Source organism: Bos grunniens, chromosome 17, assembly GCF_055505025.1.
Source record: "Bos grunniens cultivar Pamir isolate PY7600 chromosome 17, Bosgru_T2T1.0, whole genome shotgun sequence".
Lineage (NCBI taxonomy): Eukaryota > Metazoa > Chordata > Mammalia > Artiodactyla > Bovidae > Bos > Bos grunniens.
The window spans coordinates 55,331,006-55,355,259 of record NC_141181.1 but is presented as its reverse complement, the minus strand read 5'-3'; the positions used below and the strand labels follow the sequence as shown (position 1 = coordinate 55,355,259).

At 47.4% G+C, this 24,254-nt stretch overlaps 1 protein-coding gene across 2 annotated transcripts in view; it reads right to left on the bottom strand.

Annotated features, from left to right (window-relative positions):
* The window catches only part of CUX2 (cut like homeobox 2), a 277,464-nt gene that overhangs the window by 104,513 nt on the left and 148,697 nt on the right, over nucleotides 1–24,254 (bottom strand). The window lies entirely within an intron of this gene.

The following is a 24,254-nucleotide window of genomic DNA, read 5'->3' as shown; positions in this document are numbered from 1 at the left end:
GTAAATCATTTAAGGTTCACTTCAAGTATAAGAAATATTTCATTGAAGACTGCTGGATTCAGAGCAAAGGATTGGAAGCAGCCTTGCCTGCTTATGTGCAATGAAGGTTTCAGACCAGGTTTTTACAGGATGCACCAAGGAGGGAGAAAAAGAGTGAGGCATGGAAGTGGGGGACGCTCTGGCTCACACATGACAGACAATGTCTGCTGGTCGTACATGTATATTTGATCACCCCTCTCGCAGCTTTCTTCACTTTAACGGTGATAGTTTCACAAGGGGAGTACAATTCACCATGAGTTGTCATGGATTTCATTTGCATAATTCAAGAAACGCTCTGTTTATGTGGTCTGCTGCTTTCTTGCACCATCCCGAGATGGGCTTTTTTCTGGACCATAACTCGAGGAGCATTTCTGTATATATATCACCCGATTATATTCGCAGCAATCAAGCCCCATAATTTCCTAAATCTGGTGATGCAATAAATTTCTGCAATCAGATTTATTAAAAACACACATGCAGATGCGAGAGTGTATTTCGAGGGTGAACTCTTTAATCTAACATATGTATGACGAGGCCTGGTACCGTGTTGAAAGACCCCATTTGTCATCGCTAATACGCATTCATCTTGCACACACAATGAAACACTTTTACCATTAGATAATGAAATAAAAGTACTATTAACCCGCTGCAAATCCTTTTCCCTCTAAGAGACAAAATGCATGGTAATTGTCTTATATCATGTCTGAGAGTCGGTAAATCTGCTCGATAGCAGTTCACCATAGCACCATAAACCTCATACCCACTGGAGGCTGGAGCATCTACCCTAAACCCAGAATAAGTACCTCTGCCTATGAAGCTTTTGGGAGAAATCAGCGAAGGACTTTCTATTTCTGGAGAAATGTCTAACTTCTTTGGAGAATCATGAGACTAGAAGGGAGACTGCTAAGTCACTTCAGTCGTGTCCGAATCTGTGCGACCCCATAGACGGCAGCCCACCAGGCTCCCCCGTCCCTGGGATTCTCCAGGCAAGAACACTGGAGTGGGTTGCCATTTCCTTCTCCAATGCATGAAAGTGCAAAGTGAAAGTGAAATCGCTCAGTCATGTCCGACTCTTAGTGACCCCATGGACTGCAGCCTACCAGGGTCCTCCATCCATGGGATTTTCCAGGCAAGAGTACTGGAGTGGGGTGCCATTGCTTTCTCCAGAAGGGAGAAGGTCCAGGCAAAAAAAAAAAAAAAGTCCTTAAAATAGAGGGGCAAGAGACTTGGAAGTGTGGTGCTCTCCAAGGTTCTGAAATCAACTCTATGCCAGAGCGCTGGGTGCACCAACTCCAAGGTACAGGGACTTCTAGTCCAAACGTCCCAATGAATTATTGAGCCAGGTAAGGGACAAGGTGTCATGGGAGAGGAGAGAGAGAAGACAGCAACAATTTCTGACAGTCTACCAAGGTGATAGAGAAAATAAGGAGATTTCTGGTTTATCATCATTTAAAAATAACTGCAGTTTCCAATGAAGAAACCATGTGACTGTGACCAAAATATCAAATGACTAGGGAAAGATTTGTGTTTGCAGCAATAAGACTGATCAAAGGTAGACAAAACCCAACTAGGTGGTGCAGCCAGGTGGATAGACCCTCATTTGGCAGGAGGGAAGGAACCAGAATGTCATGGTCAACTGGAGTTGTGGCAGGATGCTCACAGTTTTCCTTAGTTTTTCTCATCTGTCTTGAAGATAAAGGTGTGATTTTTACATTGCTACAGGACAAACAGGACTGAGACTTGGGTTAACATCACAATTTAGAATGATGATATATCTGATACAATGTTCTTATCTCTGGGATACTAACTCTCCCAGCATCCCAGCAACCTCATGGGGGTTTATCTTTGACTCCTTATTTAAAACATCAAACCCAGGTTCCAAAAGGAAATCTCAGAGCAGGGTAAGTCCAACTGTCTGATGTGCTGTACCAGACAAGGACGCCGTACAAGTGCACTAGCTCCCTCTGCCCTAACCGCCCAGGCTGTCAGTGGGTACGAAACTGTCTGCTGCATGCATTCTGTAGACAGAGCGGAGTGAGACTGGATGTGGAACATCAGTAGGCCTCCAACTCCAGCCCCAGGCAAGCCCAGCTCTTGGTGTCTTTGCTGTTCATCCCTAGAGGAGCAGATGATGTGTCTGATGTCCACGTTCTTCTCAACATTGTCTTACATCTACGTTCATCTTTCAACCCTGAATTCTTGCCGCTTTTCTATGGTAAGTACACTAACAACAACAACAATAGTAAATAATCATCGTGCTTTGTGCTAAGTCGCTTCAGTTGTGTCCAACTCTTGGCAACCTGATGGACCGTAGCCCACCAGGCTCCTCTGTCCATGGGATTTTCCCAGGCAAGAATCCTGGAGAGGGTTGCCATGCCCTCCTCCAGAGGATTTTCCCAACCCAGGGTTCAAACTCACGTCTCTTATGTCTCCTGTCACTAGCGTCACCTGGGAAGCCCAAATAAATAATCATAACCATCACTTACTAGGTCGTTACACATACCAGGCATCACGCTAAAGCTCCTTATATACATCATCTCATGCGGTGGACACACTAACATTTTGTAAGTTGATTCAAGCAAGGACTAAGAAACAAATTATAGTCCTAATAATTCAGGTGTGGGTTATAAAGGCAAAATTAAAATGTCCTGCTCTTCACTGGGCTTCTGTTCCTTCCTCACTAGCTGGAGGATGTTCAGGGAGCTGTTTTTAAATGTTATAAACATGTAAAGCATCAAGCACATTACTAACTGTTCAACAAGTGTTGGTTGATATTAAACTTAGATAAACTGAGAGCTCAGAGAACAATCCCCTAGATCAGTGATTCTACGAGTTCTGGATTTCACAGGTTGGTAAAAATCTCACACCCCTTGTTGTTCTTGTCAAGTTGTGTCTGATTCTTTGCGACCCCACGGACTGCATCATGCCAGGCCACCCTGCCCCTCACCAACTCCTGGAGTTTGCCCAAGTTCATGTCCACTGAATTGGTGATGCCATCCAATCACCTCATCCTCTGTCATCCTCTTCTCCTTATGCCTTCAATCTTTCCCAGCATCACACCCCTGCCCCCAAATAAAAAGATGACACAGTATTGCCAAGTTTCACTCTAACAGGCAAAGAAAATAAAAAACCACTCCATCCCACCCTAAAAGACAAGACTACTTAAACATTAACAAAACAAGACGGCCAATGATAGAATTGGTAAGTCTTTTAAAATAAACGTATTTAAATTAAAAAAAGCTCAAAGCCCTGTATTTATTTTGAAGGAATATAAAAAACTCTCATAAACATAAACCAGCACCCGTCTGAAGATGAGTTTTAGAAATAAGTGTCTGAACTCCCAGGCACATACACAGCTTGCAGGGCCTCTTTGATGACCAAGCAGAACTTGGGATCCTCTGCCACCCGGCCCCCAGCCCCCAGCCCTAGGGGAGCCATGATTAACACAGCCCCAGACTTTGGGCCAGGCCCAGGCGGGGAGAAGACTCATCTGATTAACCGGCCATCAGCAGCAGACAGACAGCCCGGAGCCCGGCGCAGACCATTCAAATAATGATCATCATAAACAGCCCATTTGCAACTAAAAAGAAATAATTTTAATGAGCTTGGAGCAGATGATAGATGCAGCTGAGGCTTGGGCCAGTGTGCAGAAAGAAAGGAAGCCGGGGCTGAGCTGCATCCAAGACTAGGAGCAGCAGGAAGAGGCTGGGGTAAGGGAAGAAGGGCTCTTCTAATGGAACCTACGTCTCTGCTGCTTGTCTACACGAAACGCCCACTGTCTGGGAAGTGCTCTTAACTCTGAGAGGGTCTGCCATCACCTTGCTGGGCAACCTTGGAGCTTCCCAGGCACACAGGGTCTTGGAACATATGAGCCAGAAGGAAGTTTTGAGGCTGTCCAGTTCATCGCTGCCTGAACTTCAACCATACACACCACTCTGCATGCATTCTGCCATATTGATATTCCACATGAATTAAACAAAGTCCTTGGTATTTACATTCAAACTGATTCATTTCTTTGTTTTTGCATAACTTTAAATTCAATTTTAAGCTCAAATTTCTTACACCCTTATATACCTTGTTCAGATAGATACACAGAATATTTATGCTCCAAGCACCTTGGAAGGCTCTCCGTACCCTCTCCTAGTTAGTACTCCCTAAATGTAACCATCATTCTGACCCTAGCATCATAGATAAATTTCGCCTGTTTTTGACCTTTACATAACAACCGCTTCTTTTTTTTTTATCCTAAATAAGTACATTTGAAAAGGAAATTCTTTTTATCACTAGAGGACCCGATGCCATGAACAGATGGTAGTCTTTAAAAGTACAATGAAAACAAAGCATTGCTGTTTGTCTTTGTTATAAACGGAGGTTGGCAAGTGCTAGGAAAGTGTTAAAGGGAAAGACTTTCTTCTTGTTCGAATGAGAAGGAATGGATGACCACGGAGAAGGGATGACCGATGCTCCTGACACAAGCCGATCCCTTCTCGTGTCAGGTCTGCTGCTGCTAAGTCACTTCAGTCGTGTCCGACTCTGTGCGACCCCATGGACGGCAGCCCACCAGGCTCCCCCGTCCCTGGGATTCTCCAGGCAAGAATACTGGAGTGGGTTCCATTTCCTTCTTCAATGCATGAAAGTGAAAAGTGAAAGTGAAGTCTCTCAGTCGTGTCCGACTCTTAGTGACCCCATGGACTGCAGCCTTCTAGGCTCCTCGGTCCATGGGATTTTCCAGGCAAGAGTACTGGAGTGGGGTGCCATTGCCTTCTCCCCATGTCAGGCCTACCTGCGGTCATCCCATGTCCCGTCAGTGGAGGTATGTCTGACACTTCAGCTAACATGAATTGAATCTGATTCTCCCATTTTAGAGATGAGGAAACTAAGGCAAAAAACCTTACATTACCTGCCCAGGCTGCATAGCTGGTTAAGAGGCTGGTTTTCCTCAGAGGGAAGGATGGCTCTTGGGTGGTGAAGGAAAACTGGTGGTTATCTACGGGGCCAGAAAGGAAACAGTCTCTGTTCAACTGTGTTTCCCCAACCAGGAAGAATCTGGAATCTTACAAGAATAACTAGTTTTGAAAGAAATTTAACACAGGATCTTGACCTGAAGTGTCAGTGAGGCATAAAGCTTTGAGCTAGATGCATGCTTCTATAGGGGAGACACATGTAAGACGCACAGGGGCTTCCCTAGTGGCCCAACTTGCAGTGCAGCGGGTGTGGGTTTGGTTCCTGGCTGGGGAACTAAGATTCCACCTGCTGCGGAGTAACTGGGTTACTGCGACTAGAGAGCCCATATGCCACAACAAAAGATTTTGCATGACGCAACTAAGACCCGACGCAGCCAAATAAATTAAAAAATATATATATCCTTTAAAACAGCAGTCCCTAACTTTTTTTGGCACCAGGGACCAATTTCAAGGAAGATAATTTTTCCATGGACCGGGGCATGGAGATAGTTTCGAGATGATTCAAGCACGTTACACTTATTATGCACTTTCTAATCTAATGCCGCCACTGATCAGACAGGAGATACTGGTCTGCAGCCCGGAAGTTGGGGACCCCTGCATATGCATATTAGTCCCCCCAGCATGTGCTCACACTCTTCTCAGCTCTAAAGACACCCCTACACTCAGACAATATGCCCCTAATACTAACTCTGCGAAGAGATCTTCTAAAAATGACGCAGTGATTGTTAGGGATTAGGGGTTAAGGAAGCAAGGACCTCAGTTACTCCTTTACTTTGAAGGGGTTGAAACGGTTCTTCAGCATGTCCCTCCCCTGCTCAAAATCTATCTCTGGCTCTCCACTGCTCTAGGACAATCGCCACACTGCCCATCTGGGTGCCACTGGGTCCCTAGTCCTTCCCCCATCTTCCCATCTCTTTGTTTCCTTCCCAACCAGACTGAATTCCTTGTGTAAACCTAAAGGCAGCAGGGTCTCCCAACTTCTTGGCTCAACACACTTAATTCCTTCAGCTCTGATGACCTCACTCTTTCTTTGCAGTTGATCTTTCTCATTCTTTGTGCCTTGGCTTAAATGTCTCCTCTTCCAGGAAGGCTTCCTGGATCCTCCTCTCCAAGTCTGGGCATCACCTTTGTGCCCCTGTTATTCCTTTCTGATATCTGCCACCAGATTTTATTTTTAAAGCCCTAGAGCCTTTTCTCCACATGAAACTTTAAACAGACATTCCTTATAGAAAATAGCTCATGGCTAAAACGTACGCTGTCTATATATATGCTAGTATTTATGGACTGTGCTAAGCAATTTATGTATATTATCTCCTGTAAGGATATATGGATGAAGTGGCAGTTGAGATTCCAGGCCAAGTCTGGAAAAAAAGGATGACCAGTGATTATGACTTTCAATACAGTCACCAACTGCCCCCAACACAAACCTGGAGCTCTGCTTTCTCTTTACTGCGGGGAGATTAAACTAGAGATGTTGTACATTCATCCATCCATCCACCCACCCACCCACCCATGATCTCCAGGGTGCTGGGCATTAGGTAAGAGAAATGAAAACAATGAATCAGATACTGTCTATATCCTCCAAGATCTCTGAAACCAAATAAGACAAGTTAGGGCATAAGTAGTTCTGGTAAAAGGGACAAAGGACATCCAATTAAGACATCAACTCCAGAGCAGAGGTGGAGAAGAGTGAAACCCTGAATTACGCCCTGAACTGCCTCTGTGTGGGTATGGAAACTGATGGGGCAAGGGAGAGGTACGTGTTTTACCTACTTCTACTAGTTAAATCCAGTCGTTATGTGGTTCCCAATTTGGGCAGGGGCTGCTAGGGCCTAGTATGTTACCCAGGCTGGAAGCCCTTTATCCAACATCCATCCTATCACCCAACCAACCATTCATTTATCCACTCATTTCACTCATCCATCCATTCATCCATCTATCTAACAGATCATCTATCTTCCAACTGATCATCTATCCAACTGATCATCCAACATCCATCTATCCAATCACTCACACCCAACCAGCCATCAGTCCATCATCCATCCATCCATCTAATCACACACCCATCCACCCATCCATCTATCTATTTATCCATCCATCCATTCCCATCTAATCATCCATCCAAATCAGTTCTGTCCCAGGTACAGTGCTAGGGTCTAGTATACAGAAATTAACCAATACAGCCCTTGTCCTTGAGGAATGTACAGTGCAGTGGAGGTGACAGGTCAATTCCAACTCCGTGTGTCTAAGTACAACATGAAAAGTACAAATAAAGCATGATGGGGGCACAGAGAGCAAGGTGACTTGCTGTGATTGGCATAGTCACCAAGGTGGGAACATGTGACCTGAGTTCAGGGGATGAGCTGGTTAAGAAGCTAAGCATCCCACACAGAGGAAATGAGATTATTCTGACAGCCCCCTAACTGGACTCTTCGTTCCTGCCTTTAGTGTTTTTCTTAACATGTATCACTATCAAATACACTGTGTGTTTTATTTACTAGAATGAAAACTCCAAGATAGCAAGACAGAGATTATGGTGCTTCTTATCCTCAGTGCCTAGAATAGTTTCTATTTTTCACATAGTAGGCACTTTAGAAATGCTTGTTGGTCAAATGAATGAATGATATGTGTCAGAAGCCCTGAAACAGCCTGCTCTGTCTGGGGAACAATGATAATATTCAGGGACCACAGACCTGTGTCCAAATTCTGGCTCTGACTCCCTCACTAGCAGTATGACAAGATATTCAACCTTAGTTTCAGTGTCTGTAAAACGGGGATAAAAATTTGTGCCCAAAGGGTTACTGAGAAAATCTCTTGAGAACCAGACTGTAAGTAGGTAAAGTGCTTGGCACAGTGTCTTAGGATCTTCAGTGTTCATACTCTTTTCAATGGTATCTCAGTCCTTATGGGTGAGGACTGTGCCCGTTCTGTTCACAACTGTAGCCACCAGTTCTAACTAAACACCAGTTGCATGAAGGCACTCAAAAAACACTTGAGAGTGAGTGGCTGTTAGTAGATACAAGCATGAGAAGCGCTCTGTGGCAGGAGCAAGGTGGGGTCCTCTATGAGGGGCCAAACAACCCACGCTGCATCTCAGGTCCATGCAACCATTCCGGGCTTTGCCATCAGAGTCTCAGGCTAACACCGAGGAGGGTTTCTGGGGATGCTGTTGGGCATGATGGGAATGTCACCTTCAGAGTGGCCCTAGAGATAGGCCCTAGACGTAGCCCTAGGGGGCTGAGGGATGACCTGGGACAAAGGGCATATGCTGGCTGGCCATGAGCAAGAAGACAAGACGGATGGCTCTGTAGCCTGCTGAGATGGATAACTGAGCCTCGGCTGAGAGACAGACTGGGTTACCAGAGTCATCCATCACTCCCTGTATCGTATGTAAATTTCAGATGCCAAGATGTATTGGGCCAATTATCTGACAGCCAGGGCAAGGGGCGGTGCCTATGAAAAACAGCTCTTAGCCAAGCTGGCTTTACTGAATTCCATCAGCTGGGCTGGGGTGACAGACAGTTCACACTTGGGTCACAGAGCCCATTGACAGGACTGTGGCCAAACCATGAGGCCTGGGTGTGTGGGTGAGGCTGCCAACAACTTCTAAGCAAACTCCCAGTGCAGTGATAATAACAACGGTATAATAACTGTCCCACAGAGGGTTTTCTAGGTCCATGTTAACTGGCATACAAAGGTTCATTTAGTTTTCCCAGCAGTGCTTGGCATGCAGTGGATGCTCTAGAAACATCTGCTGAGGGAGCAAATGAATGGTCCTGCAATGCAGGTTCCATTTTACACGTGGTACCTGTGGAGAAACAAAGCCACTTGCCAAGATCACACTTTCTTTGGGATTCTTTCCTCCAGATGCTCATGGGGCAACCTTTCCCTGACTTGTGTGTTCCAGACAAGGACTCATGTGGCCTGAAGACCAGGAGCACGGCTGGGCCTGGTCTGTCTGTCTGTCCACCTGTCCATCCCTCCATCCGTCCACTCGTGCAGTTACTCAATGATAGTTTAAATGTCTACAATGCTGCCCCAAACAAGTCAGACCCAAGTCCTGCCTGCACAGAGTATTCGGTCCCGTAGGGCACACAGACAATTAAAACTGTGGCCCACCAGACTTCCCTCGAGGCTCCCAAAGTTCTGGTTTCATTGTCAATTTGCTTGTAGCTGGAGGCAACCCAGAGCCCACGCTGGGCAGGCAGAGTGGGTTCGAGTCCAGACGTTCTTACTTACTGGCTCTGTGAGTCTGGGCAGACCCCTGGCCTCTCTGCACTGAGGATTTACTGCTGTAACATGGAGTCATGGCATGTCTTCCCTCTCGGGGGTGCAGGCGGGGTGACAGGCCTGTGGCCAGCAGGGGGTCCAGGGTGCAGGAGGTGCTTGGGTGCTCAGAGGCCACAGCCAGCCCTGAGCCCTGAGGAGGCAGCAACCCTCCCTGCCCTGGTACTGGGCTGAGCCCAGGGCTGCCGTGTAGATGCTGCTCTCACCAGCAAACCCTGGCGGCTTGATTCACCACTTCTCACCCTCTCTGCCGCTACCATCTGGGTGACCAGAGGCGCCTCCGCAGCGGGCGCCCCACTGCGGCCATCGCCTGTACAGCCCTCCCCACCAGCAGCCACAGGCATACTGTCAACCCCAAGGCACATCCTGTGCCTCCTCTGCTCAAAACCCTTCCATAGCTGTCCCCTGACTCAGCATCAAGGCCAAACTGCTCATCTCAATGTCAAGGGCCCACAGGACTTATTTCTGTCCTCACTTCCTTCTACTCTCCTCAGTCATTCGCCAGCCACACAGGATCTTTGCTGGCTCCTGAACACATGTAGTACATTCCTGCCACAGGGCCTTTGTAGTGGTTGTTCCCTCTGTCTGAAATACTGTATTTTTTTCATTCCACATGGGTCTTTTTCTTGCCTCCTCCGAGTCTCAGCTCTTACACCATCTTCTCACCTACCATCCTATTTAAAAAAGCAAGCAAGCACCTCCTCCTACCTCACCTGCTCTTCTATCTGCTTATTTCTCTAAATGGCAGTTGTCATCAACGCATTTAAGTAGTTACTGCCCTATTTATTTATTGCCTTGAGTGTCAGCTCCAGAAGGACATGGGCTTTGTTTGTTTGGGTCACTGCTGTATCCCTGACGCTCGGTACAGAGTAGGTGCTCAACGTTTGTTGAATGAAAGAATGAATGTATGAATAAAGGAAAAATGAAAGGCATGCTGGCCAAGCCCAGCCCCAGCCCTCTCCCCTCAGCACTTGCACCCCCATTTCCAAGGTCCCCCCCCCACCCCCAAGCATCAGCCAGGAAAACAAGCCAGTTCCTGCTGCAGGCGGGACCTGGAGGTGGCTGTCCTTGAGAGAGGATGCCAATCAAACGCCTAATTATCTCGCCACGAACCTGGGAGCCACATCCGATCACTTCCTCCCGCCCTTGATTGCTGCTTTATATCCTGGAGTTCTCAGATGCAAAACCTTGCCGGGAAAACAAGGTAGTCCCGCCCCCACTCTGGTGGCCGCTGCGGCCAGGGAGCCCACTATCTCCTCTCAGTGCTCACACAACCGGTCCAGCTGGGTGAGCTGGCCGGGCAGCTCCTCTCTGTGCTCTTCCCTCTCCTTTGTTATAAAGGGGGAGGGGTCACACGAAGAATCACTCAGTCACTCATTTCAGTGTTTACTGAACACCTACTATGTGCCACGCCCTTGCTAGGTGCCACAGTGGTGCTTACGCATCATATCCCAGGAACTAACTGGTAACTTTTCATGGTTGGCCTATTGGCCTAGCGCCTCTTTTAACCCCTTTTGCAGGCAGGGAAATCAAGCCTCAGAGAGATGTTAACACTCATCCAAGATTGTTATCAATCAGGCAAAGGCAGACCTGGGCCTTGTAACCTGGTCCCCTCTTCTCCAAACCATGGCACCGATGCCAAAGTTTGTGCCATTCTAACATGATTTCTCAGAATAGCCTCTTTTTTTGAAGTGCAGGAGCAGACTGAGCATTGGAAGAAGCTCTGTGGCAACCTTAGAAAGCTCTGGAAAAATTTACTGCTGTACAGTGCTAAGGTATACAATCCAAGTGGGGAAGAAAGTGCCTGCTGTGTGCTAGATGAGGGTCTAGGGGCCTCAAGCAGCTCAGTGGTCGAAGAGGATGATCACACATACCGTTCGTGACATGTCCTGGGGGAAGTGCACTGGGAGAGGGCTTCAGCTAACAGGAGAATATGGCACCAGCACCTGGGAGAAGCACTGGAGGAGGAAGGAGCCATGGGCAAAGGCGTGGAGGCAGGGGAGTGGCTGACCACCTAGACGCACAGTAGGAATTCATGTGGATTTGGGTTGGAAAGCCATGAGATCAAGGCAAGAAGGAATTGGTAGCCACAGAGAACTGCTGAGCAGAAGAGAGGCGCTTGCTTCGGGCAGCTCTGGGAAGCCTCAGGGGCAGGGGAATGAGCCTGGAGGCCGGGAGAACAGAAACACCACCTCCTGCTATGCATCAAGTGGGTGAACGTGAATGGGGGCAACAGGCAGGAGAGACAGGGGGTGGATTTTAGGGACCCACTGGAAAGAAACTGATGCCATTTGGCAACTGGGAGGATCAGCCAGAGAAGTTGTTTTTCTAAAAAAGTCCTTCAAACCCAAAAAAATAAATATTTCTTTTGCCTGCACTGGGTCTTAGTTGAGGCTCACAGGATCTCTGTGTGGCATTTGGGCTTCTTAGTTATGGCAGGTAGGATCTAGTTTCCCGACCAGGGATCACACCTGGCCCCTGCACTGGGAGCACGGAGCCTTACCCACTGGACCACCAGGGAAGTCCCAACCAGAGAAGGTTGAGGGTAAGATGGAGGAAAACCCTCAAATGAGGGGCAGCGGCAGGCCAAGGAGGGCTCCACCCCAGGAGTCCTCGGGTCCTCCACCACTTGTCCCCTGATTTGCTGTTGATGTTGGCAAGTGCCAGTCCTCCTGCTGCCCACAGTTTCATTGGTTAAATAAGAGCCAGGCTGTCGGAGCAGTTACTGAGAGGACCTGAGAAATCTGTAGCTGCAAATTCTCCCTGAACAAATGGGAGGAATTAGTGTTTAACAAATGCCCTGTGCAAACTAGTTTGTAAGCGTGAAGATAAACATTTTTAAGGACAAATATTTTGTAGGGGTCACGAGGAGGAAAAGGGAGCCAGAGTTCACACAAAAAGCTCCCCTTTCTGCTGCTGTTCCTAATCCATGGGGACACACCCCTTAAGACCAGTCCTCACTTGGATGCAACTCCTACACCGCGGCTCTCCTTTCTAGCGTTGGAAGACATCTGCTGAGTGATGCCATCTCCAGGAAGAAGTCCCACACTGAATAGGGGTTGCCCAGGCAGGGTCGCCTGTGGGTCCCTAGTAGCCTCCTACTAATCAGATGACCCCACGCCTGAGTACCTTGTCCCAGCCTATCACCAACATCTCCATAAAAAGTCTAATTGGCTGCTTCCTGTCCAGGGTGCGCGTCTTATTTCACACCAAATTGTGTAAGGTCCTCGATATACAATTCTTCTGCTTCCAGTGAAATGGAGGGAAGGGAGGAGGGAGAGGAAGAGGAAGACTACATTTCATTTTTGAATCAACAGCCCTTTTCGTCTACATACATTTTATTAAAATGTTCATCACCCACATTATGTGCATTTCCCACAGAGCTGACTTTAATTACCTGAAGCTGTACCCAGGGCCCTGCCTGCCTTGGTGGCATAGTAAATAAAGTGACGGACAGGAAGGCCTACCTGACAAGGTATTGCCCTGACCAGGAAAGTTCAAGGACAAGACACTAACCCTTTCTGCAAAAGGGGATGTCCTTTTCTCTCCCCAAACCACGAAAGGCCATGTCCCAAAACAACACAGGCGAGACCCTTCTCTCCAAATGTTCTCTCCCCAGATCCAAAGAGACGTTCATCTCTCCATTTGGAAGCATAACAGAACTTCCCCCTACCTATGGACACACACAGTCTGAACAGAATTGAATTTTACTGTATTTATTGACTAAGGGAAAACTGGAGAATGACAAACTGGCCTATCCTGGACCAGAGACTTTCTTTCTGCAGAGCCTAAAGGGGCCCAGGACACAGGATACTCATTTTCCCAGTCTATGGGCCTATGGAAAGACTGAGGAATGCGGGCTGGGTTCCAATCCTGATTCTTCCACTCTCTCTAGCTGGAAGATCTTAATGCCTGAGCCTCAGTTTCCTGATTTGTAAAATGGGGATGACGCGCGTGAGCAACGTCTCAGCTGGAGATGCAGACTGGACTTCAGGCTGAGCTACCTAGAAAGAGGACTGAGGAACAGTGCAGATTTCAGGGAGGGCAGCGGCTCTGCAGCCCTGGGTCCAAGCTTCCCTGTTTCTTTTGTGAGCTCTGATCTGGCCAAGACACAGCCCTTCCCCAAGCCTCCGTTTCCCCACTTGCAGCAAGAGGATAATAATAAGAAGAAGAAATGAATCCCAGGCACATCTTACTCTTAAATACCTCTAACTGTCCAGAAATAATAACCGCCCCTGCCGCCGCCTTCATCCAAGCTGCCATCATCCCTCGCCTGGACTATTTCCGGGGCCTCTTTCCTTCCCTCCCAGCTCCCACCCTTACCTGCTACAGTCCAATTTCCAGGCAGCAGCTGGAGTGTGCTGTTCAAAACATGAATCAGCTCCTGCCTCTTCCTAGCTTGAAACTCTTCCATGATTTATTTGCCTTGGGCTTAAGGGTGGAATCCAGTCTCCCCCACGACAGCCTACAGGGTGCAGCCACTGCTCAAGGTTCCAGTTTAGGTGTGCTGGACATCTCTCCCCAAACCTAAGCATTCCAGACGCTCTGACGGCTCCTGTCCCTCAACATGCCAGCCTCTCTTCCACCCCTTGGGGCATCTGCCCAGTTTCCTTTATCTGCAATCCCCTCCCATTCTCTCAACTCTGGCACTCCCTTAGTGAGGGTCATGCTTGCCCCTACTCCAAACTCTAAAGGACATCCACCCTCTCCTTGCTCCTGTTTGATAGAGCATCCATCAGCATTTACATAGACAAAGGAAAACTAAAAGCTCCAGGAGGGCAGGACTTGTGTCTCTCTTGTCCAGCACCTGGGTCCGTGCCTGGTGTAGAGGAAAGCTTAATTCTTTGAATGAGTATTCACTTCACTGAATTTCTCTGCACATCAAATGAATATAAAGCACATGAAGAGACTTTGATAGCTACAAATGCTTCACACAAATAAAACAAAAATAACAATTCCTTAAGAATAGAAATATTAATACCTTACTTTGGAGGCAGGAATGAGTGAGAATAAAGAGGAAAGAAAGAATGAGAATAAAGAGGAATGAAAACAGAAAAGTAAGGGTGGGAGAAAATTCAGGATTAATGAGATGGAACTATTGAGTTCCCCACCAGAAGACAGTTTGGGGTGTTCTCCCACCACCCCTGGGAGGCTGCATTGCTGCCTGACAAGTTAGCATGTCCTGATAGTTCAGAGCCTGTTGTTGTTTAGTCACTAAGCCATGGTTGACTCTTTGTGACCCCATGGATTGTAGCCCACCAGGCTCCTCTGTCCATGGGATTTCCCACGCAAGGACACTAGAGTGCGTTGGCATTTCCTTCTCTAGGGTATCTTTCTGACCCAGGGATTGACCCTGTGTCTCCTGCATTGGCAGGTGGATTCTTTACTGCTGAGCATTACTTGGATGAAAATTCATTCACATTTTAAAGCCACATTCTTAACTGTGTAAACCTAAGTTGTGGGGGTCCCTTCACGTGGACCTGGTCGGGGCTGGTGGTGGGAGGTGGTCCTGGTCTGGCTGACTCGGCCAATGCTCATCCATTCCACACCCACTTCGGTGACTGCCAGCCAGCCCAGACCAGTTCCCGCTGAGATGAAGCAACGTGTTCAAAGGAGCGGAAAGCCAGCTCTTCCCTCACACAAAACAGGTCGCTGTTGACATTGAACCTGATGCTATTGTCAAACCACACTTTCTAAATTAGACTGTTTTTCTTTCCAGGAAACCTCATGCTGCTTACATCCCGCTCATCAACAAGCCGATGGCATTCATTCCTTCCTTCATTCATTCGTCAAATAAGCAGCTGAGTGCCTATTCTGCGCCAGGCACTGTCCCAGGCACCTGAGACCCAGCAGCGGCTGCAGGAGACAAGGTCACTGCTTGCGTGGTGCTGAGTCCAGCACCTTATCTTCCACAGATGAAGGCATGGAGTCAGGGCTTACAAGGCATTTATACAGCCTTGGGGACTGGACAGAATAACAACAACAATAAAGATAACAATAAAAGAAGATGATACTTTTTTGCCCAGACTAAGAGGCAGATACCACGTTAGGGGATTTATGACCATTCTACTATAGATATAGAAAGTAGATCCATGAAGTCCTGGGGCTAGGAGTGGAATAAAAAAGATATTTCTGGGGCAATGGAAATGTTCTAAAAATTGGATTATGGTGATAGTTGCACAGCTCCATAAATACTAAAAACCACTGACCTGTACTCATATAATAGGTAGATTTTATTGTACATAAATTATACCTCAATAAAGTTGCTTAAAAAAAAGTCAAGGGGCTTCCCTGGTGGTCCAGTGGTTAGGAATCCACCTGCCAATGCAGGGAACACAGGTTCAATCCCTGGTCTGGGAAGATCCCAAATGCCAGCCCACCCGCCTTGAAGCCTGTGCTCCGCAACAAGAGAAGCCACCAAAATGAGAAGCCTGAGCACCACAGCAAAGAGCAGCCCCCACTCTCCACAACTAGAGAATGCCCTCAGGCAGCAATGAAGACCCAGAGCAGCCAAAGAAAGAAATCAGGAGGTAGGGAAAGCTGTGTTCAGCTACCACATAAAGCGCATGCTAACTTTCTTTCCAGAGCCCTCTTCACCTTTGCACTGGACCATCATGACAAAAAGGAACACTTATAGACAAGGAACTGGGTGTCAAGTCATTGGGCTTCCCTGATAGCTCAGCTGGTAAAGAATCCGCCTGCAATGCGGGGGACCTGGGTTCGATCCCTGGGTTACGAAGATCCCCTGGAGAAGGGAAAGGCTACCCACTCCAGTATCCTGGTCTGGAGAATTCCATGGACTGTGTATAGTCCATGGGGTTGCAAAGAGTTGGACACGACTGAGCGACTTTCACTTCACCCGAGTGCCACTGGGTATCAGGCTCTGTGATCAGCATTTTACCTGAAGCGGTTATAAGTATTTCCGTATCACAGACGGCAAACCTGAGGGCTCAGAGAATGTGCCTCCCTGGCTCAAGGATGCAGCACGGTGAAACCAGGGTTCAAACCTGGGTCTGTGTGCCCTGCCTCTCACGGTCCAGAGGCTGCTGCACCCAGTTCTCCCAGCGATGCTAGTGGGAGCACAGAACAACAAACTCCATTCTGTGTCCTCGAAACCTCAAGTTAGTGGCTGGTGCTCCGTGCCAGTTCCTTGTGTCACCTGACAATCTGTTGGCCAGGATCCATGAGGTCAGTTTTAGATGATTTCAATTCTAAAGCAATGTTTAGTGTGTTTCTTTTTTTCCCCCCTAGGGGTTTATAAACTCTGTCTTTTCTGCATCAGGTTGAAACTTAGAATACAGGTTGTCAGCCAACATGCCAGGCATTTTTCTAAAAATAATCCAAATTGGTTAAGCCATTTTTAAGCAATAGAACAGTCAGTGGAGGGGGGAAAAAAAAGTTGCTGGGCAGGAGGAGTGAGGAATTTTAAAGTGGTTTCAGACACTTTTTTTTTTTTTTTGGAACAGGTTTAAAATAAAGGTCTTGTTTGGTTGAAAAGGACATGGACCAGTGGATGCAGGTACAGACCACGGAACAGTATGTGATTTTCCCTGGTGCCTCAGGCCTCAGACAGGGTCCTCAGGGTTGGCATTTCAACACTCCTGTGTGTGTGTGTGTGTGTGTTTCCAGAACATCTCATGTGGAGGGATGGAGAGGAAAGGACAAAGCGGGGAGGGGAGAGGGGGAACAGTAGAGATACAGGACTTTCTTTAGGAGCTGGGGGGACCTGGGAAGGGGAGACCCAAAGGGCAGACATACCAAGGCTGGAGTTTGCTGTGCTCTCTCTGGCAGGACCACCAGGTGCTGATGGTCTTCTCAAAATGGACCTGCCCCATAAAGTCAAACCCTTCTTTGAATGCACATTCATTCAATATGCTTCAAGCACCTACATCAAGGACCTGTTTCCAGCAGACCTCACAGAGCTTACAGGTGAGGGACAGGGTGATAGCAGGGGATGAAGGGGTGGGAGACAAGTGTCCCAGAGAAAGGGAGCAGCTATACTCAGCTCTGGCTCATTGGTGCCACAGAGAACTGTGGGCTCAGCAAGGCTGGAGGGTTTGATTCTACAGAAAAGCCTAAATCCAGATTTTTAATTTGAAAAGCTCCTGATTTTTAATTGTTGGCAACAAATTCAGATAAAAATTTAACAATGCAGTCTGTGCCAAACAAAACAGATTTACTGGGGGATTTGGACCCTGGCCTGCCAGTTTGCAAACTCCAGTCTAGCCTGTTAATTACAAGGGATGAAGAGAATAATAATAACAAGGATGGCTCACATTTGCAGTGTACTTATCACGTGCCTGGCCCATGCTAAACAACACTGTGAGGCGGGCAGTGCTATTATTGCCTTTTTTACAGAGGAGCACCTTGGGGTACAGAGAGATTAAGTCATTTGCTCAGGGTCACACAGCTGAGGTGGCAGGGCTGGATTCCAGCCAGGAGTCTGGCTCTAGAGCCTCGCTTTAACCAAGAGCCAATTGTAAGCTAGGTGGCCAATGGTACGACATATCCACGATGTCCTGTGGCACCAGAGACCCCTGGAGATGAGGGGTCCTTAACATGCCAGTTCATCACTCCCACCTCTTATAAATAGGTCCCAGAGAGGTTGAGGAGGCTGACAGCAGACTCCAGAATATAGGTTTCTCTCACTGGTCATTCCATCCTGGGACTCCCCTGGCCCAGATCTTCAGGAGGACCTGTGTTCTTCCCAGATGGGTGCCCACTGCCCACTGGAACCAGCTCCCCCAGCTCTCAAAGCCCTGAGGAGAGGGGGCAGAGCTGACTGCCCTCTAGCCAGCACGAGGTCCCCCAGCCTGGCTGGCGCACCACCCCCACACCTCCAGTTCCTTCCTCCCAGGATCCCAAACAAGGGAGCCTGTTCACAGCAGAGTGCTCGTTACCATTTGCATCCCGCCTTTATCCAGCAGATGTGCGGCCGTTACAATAGCGGGAGAGAAAATAGAAAGAAATTTCGGAATTTGTTCTCCAAAGATATTCAAATTAGTTAATCAAGGGGCTTCTTATTGCTTCTCCTCTTCCCCCCCCAACAGCTATCCATGAGGATAACTGATCAGCTGCTAATAACTGATTACACTTCACAAGTGTTTTCTTATGCCCATTATCAGAGTGTTTAAAGACATTTTGTAAAGTTCTAATTATTTCAAATTGTTCCACTGTAGAAAATACCTTGGAACAGTCAGTCGTTGGCTGCGCCAGGGACGCTTTTGCTGGGTCTGAGGGTATTTGTAGGCACTGGTCAGAGGCCTGGGTAACTCCATACCCACCTCTCTCCCACTCCTGCCTCTCTCTTCCCTCCTCTCATCCATTCTCCACAGAATTACCAGGGCGCTGTTCTCCAACCACCATCCTTTAAAGACAACCCAGGTCCAAGCTCCTTAGCGCACACTCATTCACTCATCCACGCCTTCATTGTTTCATTTAACACAGCACTTCTCAAATTCTGTCATCTCAGGACCTTTCTGTACACTTAAAAATGACTGAGGCCCTCAAAGAGCTTTGTCTACATAGGTTATGAAAGTGAAAGGGAAGTCGCTCAGTCGTGTCCGACTCTTTGCGACCCCATGGACTGTAGCCTAGCAGGCTTCTCTGTCCGTGGGATTTTCCAGGCAAAGCGTACTGGAGTGGGTTGCCATTTCCTTCTCCAGGGGATATTCCCGACCCAGGGATCGAACCCAGGTCTCCCTGACCAGGGAAGCCAAAGGTTATAGCTTATAGCAATCAACATTTACCATGTTCAAAATTAAAACTGAGAAAATTTTATTTTTTATTTATTTTTTTGGCCCCACCGCATGCAGGATTTCAGTTCCCCAACCAGGGATCGAATCCATGCCCTCAGCAGTGGAAAGGCAGACCAGGGAATTCCCCAAACTGAGAACATTTTAAAGCACAAGCATATACATAAAGACACTCCATTAGCCATTGGGGTGATGACATTGTCACAGACCATGTAGCTTCTGGAAAATCCCACCATGCATTCTCTCACAAGGCACATGTTAGATAAAAGCTGGGGCTCTGGGCTCTGGGGGTGCTATAAGTGCAGGGGTGAAGCAGATAAGAGTTAATTCAGGCTGCCACAGAGGAGCACACGGACACGGGCGGCACACCTGCCTTCCTACCGCCTCCACTCCTCCCGGCTGCGGGCCTGGGATCAGCCACCCTCAGAGGTGCGTTTTTATGAAGATACAAGGGATCTGTGGATCTGCTAGTAATGCCAGGCAGCTCTCTAGAGGCCCAAGAAAGATGAACTAATGTAGTAGCCAAAAAACATCAGAGTGGGGAAAGATGTCAAAGGACTATCAGGGTTAAGTGGACACCCTGGTTTGAGCAGCTGGGGTCATGGGCAGGGGCAGTGGAGGAGGAGTGTCCACCGTGAACATGGCAACAGTTCCCTGACCTAGGAAGGCCAGTGACAAGAGTGTGAGTGTGTAAATGAACAAGAAGCTCAAGAGATGATCCTTCCAGTGACAGACTCCAAGTTGGTTATGACAGGTAAAGTGGGAATCTCTGCCCTTAACCCTCTGCATTCCTAAGCGATAAACTGCATTGAAAAGAACAGGTAAAATAAAAGTAAACAGGTAAAGCCACAGAGTGGGAGAAGGTTTGTGCGATTTACCTAATAAAGGACTATATCTAGAATCTGGAAATCCTAGAACCTCAATGAGAAAAGGATAAATGACCTAATAGAAAAGTGAGCAAGAGGCTTGAAACCAGTGCCTCCCCAAAGAGGAGAGCCTAATAGCAAACAGCACATGAGAAGATGTTCAACCTCACTGTCATGAGGGAAATGCAAAGTTAAATCAGGAGACAGTTCTACATCCTCACCAGAATGGCTGAAATGAAAGATAATACCAAGTGCTGGTAAGGATACGGGGCAACTGGTACACACAGATACTGGTGGGGTGTCCGTTAACATCTGGGAAAGCTACTTGGCAGTGTCTGTAGCCAGCAATGCCACTCCTGGGCACCAGCCCCAGAGAAATATGTTCACCAAAATAGAGCCTCACTATTCAAAGCATGGCCATGGACCAGCAGCACTGGCATCACCTCAGAACTTAGGACCCCCAACCCCCACCCAGACCTGGGGTTCCCAGCCACCCAGAAACATCTCCTGTACTGGGGGTCCAAAGTGTAACAAGATCTCCAGTGATTCACGAGTACATTAAAGTTTGAGAAGCACTGGTTTGCCGTGTTTGTAGAAGCACTATTCATAATAGCCCCAAACTGGGAACAACACAAATGCCCATTAACAGTTGAATGGGTAAATAAATGTGCAATATATTCACCCAACAGGAATACTACAGGACAGCCAGGAGTATGAATGAACTTCAACAACAAACAACAATACGGATGAATCTTATAAAAGTAACGTCGAGCAGAAGAAGCCACGTGCAGAAGCGTACACCCTGTCAGATCCCATTTACGTAAGGTACAGAGACAGACAAGACAAAGCCATGCAGGGGAGAAGTCAGGAAGAGTGCTTGCATGGGAGCGGGGCAATGGAAGGAGCACAGGAGATGTTTCTGGGTGGCTGGGAACGTTCTGTTTCTTGATCTCAGTGCTGGTTCCACGGGTGTGTTCAGTTGTGGCAAGTCATCGAGGGGCACCCTTACAATTTGTACATTTGTCTGAGTGGATGTTCAGTGGGGGAGGGAAGAAAGGAGAGAGAGAGACAGGAGAAGGAGGATCAGCTATTTTCCTTCCATCCAAAATACTCTTGGGGCTTCCCTGGTGGTCCAGTGGCTAAGACTCTGTGCCGCCAGTGCAGGGGGTCCGGGTTCAGTCCCTGGTCCGGGAACTAGATGCCACATGCAGCAACTAAGAGTTTGCATGCCACAGCTAAAAAAAGCCCACATGCAGCAAGAAGAGCGAAGATCCCCCACGCAGCAACTAACACCTGGTGCAGCCTAATAAATATATAATTTAAAAAAAACTCTGCAAGATACTCTTGAATCTACCCATGTCTTGCCATCTCTGCTGCCACCAAGCCCCCATCACTGCTTGCTGGCACTGATGCAGTAGTCAGTCATGGGTCTACTTCTGCCCCTCCTTCCCTATGATCAGTTCTGCCTTGGCACCTAAGGGTGCTTTCACAAACATGAAGCAGATCCTACTACTCCCAGGCTGAAAACTCAGCAGACTTTCTGCTGCCCCTGAGGCCTGGCCTACGCCAGCACCTGGCATACAGCGTGCCTGTCTCCTTGGGCAGAAGGAAAACAGCTTGCCTCCTCTCCCACTGCTTTCCCTCCCCATATTCCACAATCCTCTTCTTTCTCCACCATTTCTCACCTGCTTTTTATTTTTGATGTTGTGGATACTTCGTGATAGTAACCTATTTATTTGTTTTTAAAGTATTTTTATTTTTATTTCTTTTTCCTGGCTGCACCACACATCATGTGCGTGCATGCGTGCTAAGTCACTTCAATCTTGCCTGACTCTTTATGATCCTATGGACTGTAGCCCGCCAGGCTCTTGTCCATGGGATTCTCCAGGCAAGAATACTGGAGTGTGTTGCCATGCCCTCCTCCAAGGGATCTTCCAGATCCAGGGATCAAACCCTCGCCTCTTATGTTTCCTGCACTGGCAGATGGGTTCTTTACCACTGGCACCACTGCGAGGCATGTGGGATCTTATTTCCCTAACCAGGGATCCAATCTGTGTCCTCTGCATTGGGAGCACAGTCTTAACCAACGGACTGCCAGAGAAGTCCCAGCAGCCTATTTACTGAGGTGGAATATCCACTTAGAAAACTGCACACAGTAGGTGATCAATAAATACTTGCAAGAGAGGAGCTCAAGCACCCAAAGGCATATTTACCAAGCATCCCAGGCACCTCTTGACATTCAGCTGTCACTGATTTTAATGGCTGGGCCACAGTCTTACTGGCCCACTTAAAGTTTTGAAAATATGTCCTTGAGGGACACAGGAAAAGGAGACAGAAAGGCCAAGTTTAAAAATACTCAGTAAACTACTGGATCGATGGCTTTTAAGTTGTGGGGTGACCAGCAACTGTACTCACCCAGGGCTGTTGGACCTAGGCCCCTCAGCCAACCTGAGCAAAGGGCAGCTTTGCCCTGGGAAGTGGGGGTGATGTGGCCATTGCGGGGGGCCCAGTGAGAGGTCTGGGGGTCACCTGGCCTTCTGAGGAGCACTGGAAATGGCTTTCAGCCTCCTCTAACGGCTCAGCCCTGGAAAGAGTGGGCTGTCTTACAGGGTGGGATGATTGCTAACGTTGCCAACACCTGCCCTACCCACCTACTTCATGGAAACTGAAAACGGACTGTGATTCCCTTGGGGCAGATGAGGGACCCATCAAGCCGCCCAGGGCTAATTTGAAAGGTTCTCAATAGCAAGACAATCTGAGCATTAAGAAGGAAAGTAACTGCAAAGGACTGAAATACATCAAAGTGGATGGATTCATAATAACAGGAGTTCATAGTAACACTAAAAACAGAAAACTTTACTGGTCACATTGGAGGATGCTGGGGAACCAACTCATTGCTTTGAAATCTGATAAATAAAAGAATCAAACTTGCATTTTTGTCTTTCCTGCAATCTGCACCCAGGGGTGGCCAAACAGCAGAGAAGTTTCTCTCAATAGAGACATTCCAGCTAGTAAACAGGAAGGAATGATAGAAATAGATCACTGCAGCTGAGGGCCTCTGAGGACTGCTAAGTTACCCTGTAAACCTTGACAACACTCACTCATTCCAAACACCTACTCAGTGCCAGGCACTCTTTTCATTTAATCCTCTACTCTCTAGGGTGATATTACACTCCCTGTTTCACAAGGAAGCTAAAGTAAGCGAGGTCAAGTTGCTTGCCTAAGAATACACAGCAAGTGAGAGGCAGAGATGGGATTTGAACCCAGAAAGTAATCAATGCAAAGAAATAGAGGAAAACAATAGAATGGGAAAGACTAGGGATGTCTTCAAGAAAATTAGAGATACCAAGGGAACATTTCATGCAAAGATGGGCTCGATAAAGGACAGAAATGGTATGGACCTAACAGAAGCAGAAGATATCAAGAAGAGGCGGCAAGAATACACAGAAGAACTATATAATAAAGATCTTCATAACCCAGATAACCACGATGGTGTGATCACTCACCTAGAGCCACACATCCTGGAATGTGAAGTCCAGTGGGCCTTAGGAAGCATCACTATGAACAAATCTAGTGGAGGTGATGGAATTCCAGTTGAGCTATTTCAAATCCTAAAAGATGATGGTGTGAAAGTGCTGCACTCAGTATGCCAGGAAATTTGGAAAACTCAGCAGTGGCCACAGGACTGGAAAAGGTCAGTTTTCATTCCAATCCCAAAGAAAGCAAGGACAAAAAATGCTCAAACTACCGCACAATTGTACTCTTCTCACATGCTAGCAAAGTAATACTCAAAATTCTCCAAGCCAGGTTTCAACAGTACGTGAATCGAGAAGTTCCAATGTTCAAGCTGGATTTAGAAAGTCAGAGGAACCAGAGATCAAATGGCCAACATCTGTTGGATCATTGAAAAAGCAACAAAGTTCCAGAAAAACATTTACTTTTGCTTTATTGACTATGTCAAAGCCTTTGACTATGTGGATCGCAACAAACTGTGGAAATTCTTCAAGAAATGGGAAACAAGACTACCTTACCTGCCTCCTGAGAAACCATATGCAGGTCAAGAAGTAACAGTTAGAACCGGACATGGAACAAACATGGAACAACAGACTAGTTCCAAATTGAGAAAGAAGGAAGTCAAGTCTGTATATTGTCACCCTGCTTATTTAACTTATATGCAGAGCACATCATGCAAAATGCTGGGCTGGATGAAACACAAGCTGGAACCAAGATTGCTGGGAGAAATATTAATAACCTCGGATACGGAGATGACACCACCCTTATGGCAGAAAGCGAAGACTAAAGAGCCTCTTGATGAAAGCAAAAGGAGAGAGTGAAAAAACTGG